The sequence below is a fragment of the Melozone crissalis genome, unplaced genomic scaffold (genome assembly GCF_028551555.1).
Source record: "Melozone crissalis strain CALT ecotype California unplaced genomic scaffold, PUWL_Pcris_2 ptg000042l_1, whole genome shotgun sequence".
Classification (NCBI taxonomy): domain Eukaryota; kingdom Metazoa; phylum Chordata; class Aves; order Passeriformes; family Passerellidae; genus Melozone; species Melozone crissalis.
In genome coordinates this window covers 6,157,576-6,170,253 of record NW_026535820.1, presented here as the reverse complement: position 1 = coordinate 6,170,253, position 12,678 = coordinate 6,157,576, and the positions used below count along the sequence as shown (strand labels likewise).

Here is a 12,678-nt window from a genome sequence, read left to right as displayed (position 1 = left end):
ATTAGTTGGCACTCTCATTCATTAATTCAGAATGTGTTGGAAAACACAGAGTTCAAAAAGAAAAAAATGGAAATATGTAAGTGATTTCAGTGCAATTGCTAATTGGCCAGAAAGGCAAAAATTGAGAAAAACCAAACTGCTGGACCCAAAGTGCAGCAGCCCTGCCTGTTTACAAAGCACTTTGAAGGTCTTCTATTGCCTTTCATGATTTTGAATTAGACCTGTGTCCAGACAAGTTCTAAGCTACGTTTTTTTTTTAATCTGGAATTGAGAATTTGAAATATTTGGCTTCCAAAATTACATCAGGTTTTGAATTGTTCTTTACTGAAAAAAAAAAAATAAGCAAAAGATTTTCATCTGAGTTTTCCTAAGATTTAAGATCTTTCTCCTGTTGTTTGAAACTGGATTTAAACATAGTATTAATCTCTTACATTGGGTCAAATAGGATTTTTTTATGGCAGTAATTTTTATTAAGTATGCATGAGGATCTCTGTGAAAAAATATTGCACTCATCTTATAAGTAAGGCCAGGAACAACAATTTCCAAAACCAGAAACCAGAACTAGAGACCCACCATAAGGCATCAGCACTGCAAATTATGTTTTCAGTAGCAGGCAGACTCCAGACATAGCTGAGGTATTCCTAGCCAGACACTGAGAGTTGGATGCATGGACACGTCTGCAGATCTGCTGCTCTGTGTAACTTTTTAATCTGACTCTCTTTGCTAAGTTATCAAAGCAGTGAGCATTCAGCAGAACCTTCTGAGCCTGATAAGAGCACAATGCACTTTTGTGCGTAAAGTCACTTGTTTAGAGATTTGCAGCAGGATTCAAAGTGTATGCCCTTGGCTAAAAAGTCTGTCTCTTGCTCTGCATATGCTCACTGTCTGGTTCATCTCTGCCCAGTTTCTGCTGCTGCCTTTAGGTGTTAAAATACTATTATAGTTATTTCTTGCTTTCTATCCCTTTGTTTTCTGCTCCTGCCCTTTTCTCTTGCCGTATAGCTCCCTATGTCTCCTTTGTTTAGAAAATCAAGTAGCCACTCAAGTTCAGGAGCGCTTCACGCTTCAGTGAGTTTTTAAAAGAAAAATAATTTCTGATGGGAATTTTCTTACTAAAGCTTTTGTTTTCAACCTTCTTGGTACCTAATGGTGTGATTAAGAATTCCTAATTTTATTCTTTCTTACTGCAATTAGTTTATAATCTTCTGTCTGGTAATTTTATTTTCTGTCTTGTTGCAGTCTAATTTTGCTCTACAGTGTTTGTGGGTATTGTGGGATACCCAGACTTCAGATTCATCGCCCTCTTTCCTGGGAGACTGTGCCTGGTATGATGCCACAGTCTCAGCATCTGGCACTGTCTTATGGAATTGTGATTTTAGCTTTGATTTGTAACATGTTTATCCGGGGATGCATCTCTACCTCTTGGTTGAACTCATCATTGTGCCTGAACATTGAATTAAGGGCTAAAAAAATATTATTTTTCAGCAATTTATAAATCTCTATTGTGTCAGGATGCCTCTGTTTCTTACCGATTAGAAGATAACTCTTTCCTTTTGCGGTTTGTTAAAAACACAATTTTGCTCTTACCATCAACAAATTGCATTTGCCATCTATTACTCCTGGCACTTAAAAGTTCTCCATCTTCCTGTCCTGGACTGCAGTACTTCTCATTATTTGCTCATTTTCTCAAATCAATATAATCTTCAAATATTGAAGGGGGAAAACACGGAAAGCGCTCGATAGATTTTGTTTGTGTTTTGAAACAGAAACAGGAAGAGTTGTCTGTATATCTGTGCAAAGATATAATGAAAGAGCAATCAAAGTACAGATAATGGCCTCCTTCTGGCCACATATGCACCCATGCTGCACAAAATATGTGTTTCAGGGCACAGTGGGGTGCAGTCTCAATATCTGACTCAATGCCCAGGAGCAATAAGTGCATTCTACATGATTCAGAAGCATATTTTACCAGCCTGTAGAGTTCCTATGATAATACAGGTCCAGATAACATCAAAGTGATTTATGGGTTTCATGTAACAAACCCATGACATTCCCGTGGGACAGTGCACACAAAGCCTGATTCTCATTTGATGCCACTCAGTAGGGCTCCCATGAAATCAAGTGTATTTTGGGGAATACAAAACACTGGCATTCTCAGCTCTGCTAACAGACCTGGCTTTCATTACCAAATATCAAATTCTGCAGGGTGTATATGATTTTTTGCAAGCTTGTATAGTCTGTCTGAATGAGAGGTGTTGCATGACCAGTAAAGCAAACTACACAATTGTCAACCTCTAAATATATAACCCTCAGTGCTGAACTCCTTCATTTCCAAACAGGACTGAGATAACTATGTTAGCCTGGTGTTTAATAACACCTGCAGAAGGTATGTAACAGTCAGTCAAAGCCATTTTGTGCAATATGTTTTCAATTCCATGCAGTATTGCATAATTAAATACAAATATAATTTCCCAGTCAGCAGCATATATTGTAGACTCCTTAGGCATCATTGATTCTTTAAAAATGCACTATGAATGTTATTTGACCCACTCAAAAGAATACAGCACATACATTATTGCACAACACAATTACACTCTCAGGAATAATATCTTGGTAATATTAGAACTCCTGAAAAGCAAGATAAACCACAGAAAACTACAAAATGGTAAAGACGACTTTGCAGACCTTCTCACCACATTCAAGTTAACATGCTTAATTAATGCTTCAAGTGGATTTCCAAGAAGAAAATGGAAATAATTTCTGTCTTTTTTTTTCCTCAGTGTGTGTGAAAATAAATGAGGAGGAGTTTACTTTTATATTTCTGTAGCGTACCTCTGATTTTCTGATTATGTTTCATTCTGTTTATCTGTTAGGTCACAGATAAATCTTTAGAAGAGCAAAGAACTAGAGTTGGTCAAGACATACAGTTACAGAGAGGTGACTCCTTTATGTAATTTTATCTCATAGGCTGTAAATTTAGCCTTTGTGGATCAAAACTAGAATACACAGACTTAAACATCTTCCACTGTTTTCAAAAGTCTTTGACCCAAACCTTGAATCAGACACTGCATTTATTTTGATATAGAGTGACTCACATTTTACAGAGAATTTCAAAATTTAGCAATCTGATATCTTTTAACTAGGATAAATACAGTAGACACCTAATTCACTCAAAGAAAAATGAAAATAATAATGAAAATTTCAGGTTGTTTCAGAGTCTTGTATGAGCTTTTGACAACTTCCTATCATAACACATTTCACATAGTAGAGAATGAGAACCTTCAAACTACAAGTGGTTTCAAAAGAAAAACATGCATTTAGCTTAAACATAAGTTCTTTTTCTTTGGAGTTTTGCTCCAATGGTCAGCTCAGAAGAATGGTAATGATTGCTGGCAATGCATGATTTTAGAAGAGATGATGCTCTCATAGGACTCAAACCCTGGAATGCTGTGATTCAAGAAGGTAAATAACATTGCTTTTTTTCCTATTGTCATCCAATTTATGTATCTTAAAGGACATTTTAAAAGTACCTGTATTATTAGAAACAAATATATTATTTTTAAACTTGAACTTCTTCAATATTAAAAAGTAAAACTTTCTCCATTACCAGGACTAGGTGAGTTTCTGGAGCAGTGCCTAGAAGAAGCACAGCTGAGAGAAGTTTTTCCCATCCGTCCCTATCTTGCCTTAAGGTCAACAGCCATCTGGTCTGACTCACTCTGCTTCCCTCTCTTCCACATTTGAGGTTGAGCCATTTGGCTACTTGTGCTCCTGAAAAAAGCTGAGTCGAATTATAGAAAATTTGGGATGATATTCCTAATAACCATTTTAGTATTCTAATTACTAAACAAATATGCTCCTGCCAGCTTTAATGTCATAAAGTTACCCACAAGTTCATGAAAGGATCATGGCAAATGAAGAATTGCTGCACTTTCAGAATGAGACGGCTCTGCAAAATGCTAAGCCCAGTTTTTGAATACAAGCAACACATGTACCATAATAAGATCTGCTGATATATGCTCATTCTTGAAGCCTGTCTTCTCTTCTTCCATTTCTAATGTAGAGATGAATACGTGTATATATGATATGTATTTTGACTGTTCCCTTCCATGAACATACAAAATGTGCACTACATATTCTACACCACACGGAGAAAACTTGTACTTATGCTAATCTTTCTAGTTTGTTGGCAGAATAAATTTTGAGATCTCTGAAGTATTCTTCTAGGAAGAAAAGACATGTATCATTCACAATATCACAATGATGAAGCAAATCATACATTGTATACCCTATGATGTGTACAAATGTATTTTTCTGAAGATGGTTTCCAATTTATGAAATGCAGCCTTGTGCAGTGATGTGCAATGGTCTCCATAGGAAAGAATACTTGCTATAGAGAACATTGTACATCACTCTGCAGAGTTGTCCTCAAGGGCTGTTTTGCTCATCTCATGTCTATTCTCTGACTTCTCTATGTGGCTTTCATCAAGGTATTTTCTCTTCCCAGAAAATTGATACTGAGCAATGAAAGTGAAAAATTATTCTTAGGTCTGTTTTGGCCCCATATTTGTTTTTTGTTTTTTACCCACGTAGTCTTCTTAGGTTTCTTTATTTCCTGCTGATAATTTTAGCTGACTTTCTGTTTTGTCTTTCCCTTACCTTGCTACTTTCTCAGTTATGTGAGGTGGGTGGCTAAGAAAGGAGACAGGATGCAGAATGAGTAACTACCTCAGATTTATGAAATGAGCAGCGCCCACGTCCTCTGGCCAACTTCTGCATGGCTTCAAACAACCAGCCCACCCTTTACTTCATGCAGTGGATAGAATAAAACATCTTGCTGCACAGGATGGGCTGAAGGAGCCAGCTGGAGTTTGTAAGCAGTACAGTGGGAGCAGGTGATGGAACCTGATGAGTCACATGGATGTGTTGTGGGTCCAGGTGATTCCACCCAGCTGGATCAATGCACAGATGCAGCTAAACTGCTTCACATCCCCCACATAACCTGAACAGCTAAAACCACTGTCCTCTGGGGGCAGCTGTGTCTCAGGTTAGCAAACTGATAAATCAGGTCCTTCTTCAGGTGAAGAAAATTTGTGAAATACTTAGACATTATGATAACAGAGCTGTTGTAAATACTTGAAATGCTTTTGTGAAATGGGATTAATTTCATTTTGGCAGAGAGACAGAACTGAGCTAGAGACAAGCACTGGATTTTTACACACCTTGATGATGCTTGTATGTTGCTATAGGACATTAAATAAAACAACACACATGCTGGAACCTCCAAGGTAAAAAGAAGGGAAGTTTATTTTCTGACTCTAACTTTTATAGACTTTCAAAAGTGACAGTGGATTGGAGGATGAAATTGCCACTTCTCCAATGACACTGGACACACCAACAGTCCATCAAATTTCTCCTTCTCTAGAAAAGAATGTAAAATAATAATTATTTAGATAAAAGTGGGTGAGAAATTTCATTACAAGAATGTAAACATCAGAAGGCTTAGAAGAACTTAAAAGAACAGGGCAACACTTGTATGTGGAAAGTTGAAGTCAAGTCCACAGCTGATTTAAATTCTTTTGGTTTTGATAGTTCTTGATATCAGATTAACCATTGTTAACTGATGAGCAGAACTGTGAGATTGGATATTAGGCTATATATATATTTTTGCATGTATAAACACACATTAAATGTATCAATTCAGATGTATGCTCTTTTGTGTTTGGTATCCCTTGAGGACATTACAGTTATGCTGCCTAGATCAAGTAAAAAAGTATGGAAAACAAACTGTTTTATTTCTTTAGTCAATAGAAAATCAACCAGGATTTTTCTAATTATTGGACAACATGAAGTCAAGAGAAATCAAATTAATTGCACAAAAACTGTGTATGTATGATTCAGCATTCAGTGGATGAAAATGTAACAGCCACTGTTGAAGGGTATGCAAATTTAGATACTCAGCTAAACTTGCCAAGTGAACACCTTTTTTTCTTAGGTGCTTAAAAAGTTAAACATTTTTTTAAAAACCTGTCAGTTGTAAATGGTAAATCCTCAAGTAAAAAAAGTTTTACTGGATCTGACAGCTTCTGAGATATATAGGCAATAAATGAAAATCACCTCTTTTCAGATTGATTGCTATTTTTATAGCAATTTTCATGAAGCTAGATGTAAGAAAATTGAAAATCTGCAGCATATTCTCTAGTTTTGTGAGATACCAAAAATGTTGCATTTTGTATTTTCATGACTTTTTTTCCTTTGTGTCAGTAGGGACAATTTCTCTCACATGCTTAATCTCAATCTTCTAAACAGAAGGCAGATAATTTATCTAAAAGGCTAAAAAGTCTTTGATTAATAACCATGGGAATTGCAGGTATTAAAATCACCCCCAAGTGACCCCATATTGTTCCATGAATCCATTAGAAACTTATTCTGAATTACAAAGAAAAATTAATTAAAAAGTATAAGGAATACAGAGCTCAAATAAAGTATGCTCCCCTGAGTTCACATGAAGATCTATATGCATGCAAAATGTCATAAAATCAAATTTAATTTACAGTATAATTTTATTCTTCAACAACAAGAGGAATACAAGAACAGCAATTTTTGTATTTTTTTATTACTATTGAGTTGTTCATAACAAGCCTACCCATTACAATGACTCTTGCATTAATGTCAGAGAAAGAGGGATTAGAGAGAAGAGACAAATATACTTTGGGAAGTTGGAATTGTAGCAATGGATGAATCCCATCTGATTTGGTTGAATAGAATAATAATCTGTAATGTTCTTGTCTTGGCTTCGGTGGATGAACAAAACTTTAAATGAGTTGTAAGGAGCTTTACAAAGAATTTTTGCAAGTTTTACTTATGTATGTTTTGTCCTAATTTTATAAATATTTTGCTTATACTTGTTTTTCCCAGCCTGTTCACTTTTCTAAGTAGGTCATGACAATTTTCAAATGTTTTTTAGATGTTTGGAAAACAAGCTAGGTGCCAAAAATGGGCTTGTGTTCCCCATCTTTCCTGTGCCTCACGCTTCAACATTACAGAGGTGTGGTTCTCAGCCCTGTTCATTTTCAGGGCTGTTCAATCAAAATGCTTACCATGCTTCCTATGAGCCTTACAGGTTTTGCTTAAGGTCTTGCTAAAAATTGCAGACTAAGTGTGATGTCTAATTTGTAAGCCTCTTTGAAAATCCTGGCCAGACACCCATGAGTTAAATCACTTCATTTTGTAAGTGGCTGTGATGGTCTTACTAGGGAAAGAGCTTGTTTAAATCCACCCTGCTGGGGCATTTCTAAGTGTGAGTCTTTCAGTGCTGTCCTGCACAGAAGGTGGCATCTTGATTCTTGGTCATTAATGCCTAAATATGGTTAAAGCTACCCAAATCCTAAAGAGTACTAGTGAATAATTAGTTTGAACACTAAGAGCAAAAAATGTGTCTGGTATTTGCAGACACGTCAGAAGTGCAAATACAAACCAGTGCTGCAATATTTCTGGTGTAGTGTGGAAAGTATTGTGAAATCACAGAAGAGTTGAGGTTGGAAAGAACCTCTGAAAACTCTTTAGTGGAACCCCTTGTCACATGCAAGATCAACTACAGAGGGTTGCTCAGGTCTATGCCCACTTTGGATATCTCCAAGTATGGAGACTCCACATCCTCTCTGGGTAATCCATGCCAGTGTCTGACTATCCCCACAGTAAAATAGTTTTTCCATATGTTTCAGGGGGATTTCCTTGTATTTCATTTTGTGCTTATTGCTTTTTGTCTTGTCACTGAGCACTCATAAGAAGAATTTTTCTGACTCCTCATTCCCTCCCATCAGATATTTATGTATGCTGATAAGACTCCCTGCACTGTCTCTTCTCCAGGCTGACCAGTCACAGTTCTCTTATTTTCTCATTGTATGTAAGATGCAGCAACCCCTTAATAAGTTTTGTGCATAAGTTTTGTCCACTGGATGATTCTCCAGTATTTCCGGTGTCACATTTGCACAGCAGACAGCAGTGACTAAAGAGGAAGAACCACATGCCTCCACCAGCTGGCATTCCTCTGCCCAGTGCAGCCCAGGATACTTCCCACCTTAGTGGCAAGGGCACAGTGCTGTTCCTGTCCTGCCTGGTGTCCAACAGGGCCCCCGGGCCTTCTCTGCTGAACTGCTTTCCAGTGGAGTCGCGCCTCGGCCTGTGCTGGTGTTGGGGTTGTTCCTTTGCACTTCCCTCACTGAACAGCATGAAATTCTCATCATCTCATTTCTCCAGCAGTTGAGGTCCCTCTGGATGGCAGTATGACATCTGGGGTATCAGCCACTCCTCCTGGTTTTACATTGTCTGAAAACTTGCTGAAGGTTCAATCTGTGTCAGTGTCTAGGTCATTAATGAAGATCTCACAGCACTGGGCCCATTATCTACATATGAATATTCAACTCGTGCTTTGGATCACAGCCTTTTGAGACCCAGTAAGCAGATATTTGTGTGCTGCACTATGGCTGAAGACCAAGCAAGTGTGCACAGGTTATGGATGAATTACTGGATGAATTCAACAGTTTCTTGCTGACAAAGCTTATAGGTTATAAACATATATATAGTAACAGCCTGTGGTTTTGGGGTTTTTTTGTCAATGCTGTCATTTATGTTATGAAAAAATGTGGTACTTTGGAAACATGCTAATTCAGAAAATAAGCATACAAAATTTGTCAAAACAGGTGCTATTTATATAATCAAGGATTGTGAATTCATTCTCTTTTTTCTTTTTTTTACCAGACTGCTCTGAACCCAGAGCAAATGTATTTTCATTCCTTCTGGTGCATGTTATAATTCCTATCTGGATCTGTTGGAACCATGCTTAAGAGTTAAATGGTATGACGCTTTCATCCTTATACTGAAAATTAATTTGGAGATGCAGTCCCACTTAAGCTAGACTAAATTGCTTGCAGGGTAAGATGTTAATCAGCAGAAGGCAGAGTGCCAGAATCTGGGTCATTCGTAATAATTTAGGATTAGACTGTGTGGCCCATGTGAGTCAACAGCACATTGTACCATCCCAGAAAAAGGAGGTTTGTGTGCCTTAATGAGCTTGCTCCTTGCTGCTGAGGTCAGCAATCCTTCTGGTCATGTTGTTCCAGACACATACTGCTGGCTGGCTCTAGCACACCAAAAAATGGAGGAAAGACTGCAAATTTCACCCAGATCACAACCATGTGCTCTGTACTTCCTCCCATCCCTGACCCCAGAAAGAAAAGTAATTTTATTTTTACTTGGAGCCATATGCTGAATGCCCCCAGGATATGACACTCTGAGAGTTAGCAAGGCTTCCAACTCTCGGGTGTGAGAAGTATCAGAAATGTGGCAGGTCCTGGACTCAACCTTAGTGCAAATAAATGGCTGAAAAATCTAGCTGTACCTCAATTGTTGAGATGGTGACACGCTAAAATGTCAATTATCCTGAAATCCATCAGAATATACAGTCCACATTTCTGACACCCAGGAAGGCATAGGAAGTAACACTTGCATTCTGCTCACCATTACTTGCAGAGGTTACAATTACAAGGTTTTTTAAGGAGTCCTCATCAGTTCCAATGAAGGAAATTCTTTCTTTAATTTCCTCAGTGTCAACCCATGGCAGTGTTTGATTGTAGTAACAATCCAGAACGGACCTTGGATGACTCTATTTCCCAGAATCTGGATGTGTGACCTCATCCTCAACAACATCTTGTGATCTGTGCTCTACTCCAAATTGACTGACTCATTTTATATTATTTGGAATAGGCCAGTAAGGAGCAGGGAATGAATGTGAGCAACAGACAAATCAGCCACACTTCCTCTTTTTTCACCTTGGCATCAAGGGACAATGAAATTACTGCAACCTAATGGGTGCTGCTATTAGGACTGAGAAAATCTGTGTGGGGAGAAGGAGGCAAACAAAATTAAAACTCCATGCATGACCTCCCCTATATTCTCCCTGTCTCTTTTTTTTTTTTTTTTCTTCTTATGTGAGAAATCAAACTCGGCTTTCAGACAGATAATCAGGTGCATCAGACATTTGACCATCTCAGACACCTATGAATTGGGAAATGGTTCTGGGGCATCCCCTCCTCTTAAAAAGTTCAGGCTCCAGAAAGTTGTGAAACAACATGAACAAGGACAAGGACAAGGAAAGTTAAAAGGGAAAGGGAAAGTTCCACATTCTGATGACTGAACATCAAACTGACAAAAACCAAATGTTTACTCAAGACAGAAGAGATAGCAGCTGCCTGGAGCATTTTGCTGGGGTTTTCTAAGAGCTAAAAATAATGCTGTGTGTTTTTTAACACCAAGTTAACTACAAAACAAAAACCCATAACTGTTTTAACTGCTTTGCACATGCTCCCTCCTCACTTTCACAGGCACAGCATCCCCCTTCAGATTGATTTTTAGCTGCTTGCAGACTTGGCTCTTGAGTAGACTCTGTTTCTCGTCCTCCTCTTAGTCATGTTTGTCTGGAAACTTTGAAGTTCTTTTGTGTTTCTGCAGCACCACTGCCCATTACCTGGCCCCTGAACAGGCTGCAAGGACAGGCAGCATTCTGAGCCATCTGGAAAAGTAAATTCCAATAGAATAAAGCCTAGGGCTTCAATGCACAGAATAAAAAGCTTTCCCTGACTCAAAATACAGCCCTCGTTTCTGTATGAAGTCCGTTCCTCTGCAGTCAATTCTTATTATATAACAAACAGTCAGTTGAATGTTTCTCCTGTGTATCAAACTCAACTTTTAGATAACTTTGTTCAGATGACTCTGAACAATAGTTATTTACTGGATGTGCCTTGGCAGCCTCCCTCTAAATCAGCAGAAAGAAACAGTTGCTCTTTTTTCTCAGTATGGGCACCACTGTGCTTAAGTACCACATAGTCATTTTCCCTACTTATTTTATATTGCTTTTGAATGAGTCTGTGAATCCAGAACCTTCTACCCTTATTTCTTTCTGCAGCATCAGCGTTTTAATCTATTGCACTGACAGTAATGTGTTGGCTTTCTTTCCAGGATCCTGATTGTGAAAACCCCAGATGTATGAATGAGGGCAGTCACCTTGAGAAGTGTTCCTGAAGTCTGGCAAGGACAGGCTGCACAATCTGTGCTGTACCACAGCGGCTGAAGATTTTGGCTGCCATCCTCTGCAGGGAAACGAAGGCACAGAGATGCTAAAGGACACATCCCAGTTTTATAATTTTCTACATGTTGGAAGTAGGACAGGTAAGGACTCCTTGTAAAATGGGTTCACTTTTAGCAGTGATCTGTTTGAGTCCTCCATAGTTTTGAACCTCAACATCTCAAAAATCCTTTATGTAGGACCCTGCCTTAGGAGACAAAGACATTATATCTGAAAGCAACTAAATCCAGGCTGGTGCCTGGCAACCCTTTTGAAGCAGTAAAAGCTTTCAGTTCAGTATCAGCGAGAAACAACTTGCAAACTTAAACTGCAAGGTAACTGTGATATTCAGTACTCAAGTATTGACTAGGATGGATTTGTCCTACAGTGGGAGCCGCACACTTTGAAACTCTTCTTTCCTAGAAAATACCTTAGCCCTGTCAAAAGCTCCAAAAGACAGGTATCATTGTGCCCAATGAAATTATTTTTTAAGATTCTTTCTGTCTACTTTGGAGTCTGGCCTCAGAGAATTGAAAGGTCTGTGTCCCACCAGGAAGCAAATTATTTGACTTTGAATGGGAGGCAGGACTTTCACAAGTACTCCTGTGTCTGCTGTTGTCTGTTCATTGATGGTGGGTGGCTGGTTAAATAGGGGGTATGATGAAGATGAAGATGTAGGTGGATGAAGGTGACCCTGCTGAGGCAGTCCACAGCCAGACTGTCTTCCAGGTTTTGTTTTTTTATGATACCTTGTTAGGGCCAAGGTGCTTCAAGTGGAAGGCATCTAAATAATCTCTCTGGATTTTCCTAAATTGTATTAAACTTAGGAAAAACAAGAAATGCACTTATAAACAAAGCAGCTGAACAGACTAATTTCATTTTTCAAAAATAAACATACAACTGTAGTCTGATGCTGCTATGGAAATGGGAAGGGCTTTCTTATTTTGCTTTTCCTTATGCTTCACTGATTTCAATAACACAGTGAAAAGAGAAAATGACTTTACATTTGTCTGCTATGTGGTGCTGGCTGTCTGTGACTTACACAAATACAGGCAGCATTAAAAATGATCATGAGCAGGGCAAAATTTAGTGTTGCCTTGAGCTTTTGCATGATGCAGGTTTTACAACTGTTTGATTCACTCAGACAATTACCAAATGTTTTGGTAAACTGTGTATCATGTTTGTACATAAAAAAATGACCAGGCATAAAAGAAAGAGGGGAATGAATTATATATAGAACAGACTGAGTTGCTGCTGTGGAATTTTCCAATGCAGCATGAAAATCCTATTAGGATATTTATAGGAGCTGAAATAATACAACTTGGAGAGTTTTCCACTGGGCAAAACAGTCATTAGCCTTGATTCCTGTTTTTCATGTATTTAACTTTGAGCAATCCCATTTCTGTTCTTCAAAGGAGGTGTTTTAACTTGAAGTGTGTGAGCAGGAAGAATTGCACAACAAGGATGTAGTCTTTTAGGCTCTAGAGGTTTTCGGGGGAGTTTGTTTGTCTAGATTCTTTTTTGTCATTGTTACTTTGTTTTGGTGTTCTAATGTT

At 38.2% G+C, this 12,678-nt stretch overlaps 1 long non-coding RNA gene across 1 annotated transcript in view; it reads left to right on the top strand.

The window, feature by feature from the left end:
• LOC128942446 (uncharacterized) overlaps positions 1 to 11,220 on the top strand; it is a 181,057-nt gene extending 169,837 nt beyond the window's left edge. Inside the window, exon 4 of the long non-coding RNA XR_008483620.1 lies at positions 11,017 to 11,220. This is a non-coding gene — a long non-coding RNA (uncharacterized LOC128942446). The remainder of the gene's footprint in view (positions 1 to 11,016) is intronic.
• The last annotated feature ends 1,458 nt before the right edge of the window (positions 11,221 to 12,678 follow it).